Below are 6,000 nucleotides of genomic sequence, written 5' to 3'. Positions count from 1 at the left end.
TATATTATTTTATACCGTTTCTTACCACATGTCTGTCTTTTTTCTTCTTTTTAAATAAAAAAGAAACCTCTGAACCCGAATAAATTGATCTTGTCGGTCGGAAAGTTGAGACTTTACTGTCTCTTGTAAGTGCAGCGCGTGCACCACGAAGTCTTGTAGCGCGTTCGTGAGCACGAAGGGTCAGTAGCCTCGGGCGTGTTTGTAGCGAACGACTCCGTGGCCTCACAAACTGGTTTAGCAAAAGTCAAGATCTAGATCGCGACCTTCTTACAACCGTTCACGACTTTACGCGAGCCCGCTCGGCATCTTAATACGAGTATGCGCGTAACGAACGAAGTGCTATTAACGGCGATACGAGGGAGAGAGTGGGAGTGTTTTGTTTCCTATGCCAACAAACACCGTTTAATATTAATGAATACGTCGAAAGCCGTACAATTTTGTAAACAACGGTAACGGGCTTGTATTTGATTTTCGTCGTATCAAATGTATGTATCGCGAGAATAGATAAATATAAACGCGCGATTAACTAAGAATACAAACATAGAATTTACTCCGATTAAATTCTATTTACATAATGATTAAATACTGGTATTATATATTTTAATGATAGAGAAATGTTTCAAAAACAGATGTTAATCCAGATAATTTACATAATCGCAGATAATTTACATCAACTACAGAAGATTAACCAAAATATATTAATCTAAATTAATATGTTATCAAATTAATCTGTCATTCATCCTACATCGCTGTTAATTTTCAAATAACTACAACACTGAATGATGCTTAATAGGCTTAAAGGAATTACCGTTAATGATTCCGCTTGCTGTTCACAATATCGTTGCGAAGATCATTACGAAAGCAGCTGATTAGCAATATATAATACTTCTGCCTCTCGGCATATTTTCGCTCTCTCTTTATTTTTCGTTAAAATACATATATAATTCAATTGCGTCAATATTCCTGTAAATCAATCAATCAATTATTATAGAACTTTCCAAACTCTCTCTCTTTCTTTCTCTCTCCCTCTCTCACCCTTAATTGCTTATTTTGTTTGGCTGACTACGTGTTCTACGAAATATAAATAAGTTCACGCAGGCATGAGAAATCAAATCGTTAAGATATCCTCTCGTAGTGATTTATAAGTTAATAATCAATTACAAACTACCAACTACAACGTAAATCAATCAGCCGAGCTACGTTCCTGCAAATGGTACGATGCATTTTATCGCGACAAACAACTTGTACGTTACTTCGAATAGTAATGGCGCATTATGTTTGTTACTCGCACCGCGTTAGCGACATTTACGACTTCCGCGCGACACTTCCGTCGTAAAATACGACCGCGAAGTTACACCTGTGTTCGACAAATCGTTCTAATTACTCTTTACATTAATAGTAACATGTTAATATCAACGGCTTGCCGCGCGCGTAACAAACAACGCGTCAAGTCTTTGCGGCAATTCAATTCGCAGCCATGTCATACGTCCTTCATGACAGTCGCAAAATATTCGCATCGTTACGAGCGTGTCTGACACTTTTGACGAACATCCGCCGCACGATTAAGCAGCACGACCGTAAATTAGCAATATAAAGTCGCGCTCTGCACGCAATTTTATCGTACCAAACATTTTTATGACTATATATAATGGGATCAACATCTTAAATAACACTGATTTTCGACGCGTTGATCAAATCTCCCCTTTTTAATTCCTCTGTGATTATTAAATAGCGGACGATATACGTTTTAAATTTTTATAGAACGCGTATATAATCGTTTACGATCATTAAAAGCCCAGTCTATTTTAGAGAATCAAAAAAATCGATTTTTTTATATTTTCTGAAAGAATGATATCTGAAGAATATATTTTTCAAATTTTATTGAAAAATTCGCAAAATTGTCTTCAAATGCGCCTGCAAAACTTTAAACTCGTTTTTCTCAAAACATTGTTTTTGAAGTTGATGTGACAAGTATCACCCAATTTTTAAAATAAAATGGAACACTTTTTTGGGTATACTGTACTTAAATAGAATTGAAAAGTTAATAATTAATATTCTTCTGATTTTAAAAAAGTAAAAAAATTTCAACAAAATTGAAACGATTAATTTTAAATGACACTACTTCATTATTTTTCAATTTTCTTTAATAAAATGAAATTCAATATTCCTATAAATATGCTAGGGAATAAAACTAGACCAAGACAAACTATATATAGAGAAATTATATATATATATATATATATGTAGAGACTCGTATTGACCAAAAAAAATTTAATGACCAAGATTTAAAAATACTGACGTACTATTTAAACTGTTTCAATAAAGACATAAAACGTCAAAAAAATCAATTGCTAATATTCTTCAAAATAAATTCCTAAAAACTATCAATTTTTCATACTGCTAGAATAGATTGGGAAGCATATTAATATATCGGCGATAAAATACAATGGAAAAAGAAAATACAGTTCTACGGGACGTATACGATTCTGAGGAGCACGTTTCACATATGCAGGCGCAGTTGCGTCTCGATTTCAACAATTCGCTTTGATCTACTCGCGACGAAGTTACTCGACTACGAAGTCATTCGCGAAGCGGGTTAATTCTTCCGATTTCCTCGCCAGCGGGATTATAAAGCCGACGCGCTTGTCGCATTGTCATTTTATCCGCGCAACAACGTCGCGTGTCCGCCCGACACGATCCTTTCATTTCCGCCTCGTTGATGAGATGGCCTGGCAGATGAGCGGTACGAGGGAGGAATCCCAGCGGATATATAATGCGCCGTGACGTTTCACGGATATCCCCGCTACGTGAAAGCACGAGGAAAAGGACGAGGAAACAGGAATGGAAAGGGACTCGGGAGTGAAAGTCCAAGAAAATGCTCGCATCGCCGCCGAGCAAGAGCGCGCAGTTGAGAAGTTTCCTTCGGAGTTTTTTCTACGATTCCGCGAAAGTGAGGGCGCGGGGGGTTAGCGGCCCTTTCGGTAATCCTACTTAGGAACTCGGATAATGCCGCAGCTATGAATAACGGTGGGATTACGCGGCAAAAGTCGGCAAATGTCTTCTTTCGCGCGGTGCCGAAGCCGCGGGCCAGTCAAAACTTTCGAATCTCCGTATCGTCCGCTATTTGACTTTCCCTATTGCGCTATCAGACTGCACTGAATATAAAACTTATTGTTAGTATAACTGGATAGGAGGATATCACACATAATTAGCAATTATCATATATTAAGATCGCCTTATTTTTTTTATGATTCCGTAAATTTTATAAGTAACTTAAAAAATTATTTTTCAAAATATATCTTTCAATTATATTAATGTCTTCGTGAATTAACCTGAAAAAAACAAATCCAAAAGACGAATTTCATTAATGAAAACAGACACATACACACACAATAGTACTTAATTTCTTACAAAAACACTTCTATATTCGAAAATGTTTATTTGGAAATTATTTATACGTAAAAATCGAAACAATAGAACAAAATCAGATAAATAATCGTCGAATAAATTATTAGAGAGTTTCCTCAAACTAAAAAAAAAAAAATCATAATTCTGTTATATTTAACAAAAGCGCGAAAAAATATAACAGTATTTTATTAACTTTTCATTTTTATTTATTATCAACTAAGTTATTTTTAATACGAATATCAGCATATTATCTCGAATATGTATCACAATTGACATTCCATATTTGTTCAAGTCCATATTTAGAAATTGGATACTATGAATTTTCGAGTGATACATGGCTAGACACATGTTACAATTGATTATATGTGTCACTATTTCGGATTCGTTTTAAAATGATAATATTCTTAAATAATCTGTTATCTGAAAAAACATGTTTGTATCAATTATAAAGAAATATGTTACTGGATTTATTACAAAAATGTCCACTTATTCAGATATATTTCTTTATTGTAACTTTTTTTTCGTATGCTCTCTTCGCTATTTATAATTTCCATGCCGTCTTTTTTGTATAAAATGTAATTCTATATATAATTAAAAGTAGAATCAATACGATATTATAAATTACAGGAAACATAAACAACATTTTATAATTTACATGCTATTAATAGGCAAACTTTCTTCGATTACAATTGCAATTGTTTTGTGTAACTGACAATAAAATATAAAATGACAGAATGAAATCACTAAAAGTCATTGCATGCTGATGCAATAATTAATATACTGTCACCTCTTATAAATCAATACAGAATATTCGAAAAATCGTATATCTAACGCGTTTATACTATAAAATAAAACGTTGAAAATATGTTTACTACATAATCATATTATAGCACAATTGTTGAATTACAAATTTTACATATTACTAAAAAAATTGATCACTTAACTTTTATTCTACACCGAATTTAAGTTGGAATTCTGATAAGAAATAACTTAGATAATCAAATACCACTTTTAACTACCATCCATTTTAAAATTCATATATAATTAAGAAGAGATAAAAAAAGTTTTTTCAATATAAAAAAACGGCAAAGGTTAAATATAAATAAAAGACATCAATTTATATTCAGACATAAGATTCAATTTAAGATCCTTAATTAATTTTAATTTGCATACTTTGCATACCTGTTAGCCTTACATTATAGATAAAAAAAGTACTAAATAGATAGTAATTAATTAAATATTCTATTTAACATAAAATAAAATAACATTCAAACTAGCAAACATTCTTGTTTGTTTCAGAGAAAATTTATAAACTTTAAATTAACTTGTATTTTTATTTAAATTCTTTTTCCTCCAAATTTTATAAAAATGTGCTATAATATTTATCTAATACATAAAAATAATTTACTTTTACGAGAAATAAATAAAAAATAGTAGACAATTTTCGATGACATTTATCCTCACCATAAGAGAGACACAAAATAACAAATATTTTTATCGATTAGCTCCATCTTGTAAATAACTTAGTGAATTCGGCCTTTCGGTTCGGAGAAGACAGGTTCTTCCCTACCGGACGACCTTGTACCACAAACGACGAAAAATACCTATCTACTGACGAGAAACCCACTTTTGCAACGGCATCATGATACACACGATCACGACTATCTATGCTCTTAAATCACGAGTCGCTGTGCCAACACTCGTCCGCCGCGTTATCATCGAGAGAGAGAAAGAAAAAGAGACTGCATTGCTGGTATTATCATATACATCCCACGCTCAGTAAAAGCGGTTTACTTTCGCTTTCGGCGATACAATGAACTCTCCACCATCTACGATTAAACAGTTCATATCGACTGACGTTGCTGGGTCGATATAAGTTGGCTCGGCTAACACCGACGTAAGACGCCGTTTTTTCATTTCTTTTTAGGCTGTATATATTGACTAATGAAACGCGATAATTGCTCTTTACAGCGTAACTGAATAAGTATTCGACGAGTCAATGAGCTAACAACGACCCCGACAACCGACCTGTGCGCTCTAAGGGCGCTTTTTATCACCGGTGAGTCAGCGTTTGAAGACGTCGTCTCGAGGGTGAGATGGTGCCATTCTTCACATTTAAGAGGATTAGCAGAGTCTGCTTATGACTGCTAAGACAGCCTCCCACTTAGTCTTTGCCCCCGACGCGCGATCACGCCAAATTAATTAAACTCTAGACGTGCAAAGAACATAAAAGTGGATTATTTCTATGACAAATATCTGAAATCGAGCAAATCTGCAGTTAACATTCATCTTATAGCCGCTCGAAAATTTACAAATTTATCTTCTCAATTTTCTGATAAATCATCAAAATTTGTAAAAAAAAAGTATCTTTAAAAGATCTTATTGGATCCAAATATTTCTACGTTAAAAAAGGCACATTTCTCATTATTTCGATAATTAAATAAATTTAAAATTCTCAGCATTTCACGAATGTAAAAACCTTCTAAAATTTCCTTTTATCGTTAAATGCTTTATAGAATGTTCTTTTCTAAAGTCTCCCAGACGCTTTACGATTTTTCCCATAGCTTCGTGAAAATGCTAACAAATCGAACA

General features: G+C 33.5%; 1 protein-coding gene across 8 annotated transcripts in view; it reads right to left on the bottom strand.

Annotated features, from left to right (window-relative positions):
• LOC115239201 (putative polypeptide N-acetylgalactosaminyltransferase 9) overlaps positions 1-6,000 on the bottom strand; it is a 241,688-nt gene that overhangs the window by 141,204 nt on the left and 94,484 nt on the right. Inside the window, exon 1 of one of the 8 annotated variants that reach the window (XM_029813586.1) lies at positions 809-873. The exons of the other annotated variants lie outside the window; for them this stretch is intronic. The gene's annotated coding sequence lies outside the window, so the exon portion shown is untranslated. Of the gene's footprint in view, positions 1-808; positions 874-6,000 lie in introns of those variants that run through there. 8 annotated transcript variants of the gene reach the window in all.

This window comes from Formica exsecta, unplaced genomic scaffold (assembly GCF_003651465.1).
Source record: "Formica exsecta isolate Colony F162 unplaced genomic scaffold, ASM365146v1 scaffold365, whole genome shotgun sequence".
Classification (NCBI taxonomy): Eukaryota; Metazoa; Arthropoda; class Insecta; order Hymenoptera; family Formicidae; genus Formica; species Formica exsecta.
Note: the sequence above shows the minus strand (reverse complement) of the source record. Positions and strands in the feature narration are given on the sequence as shown.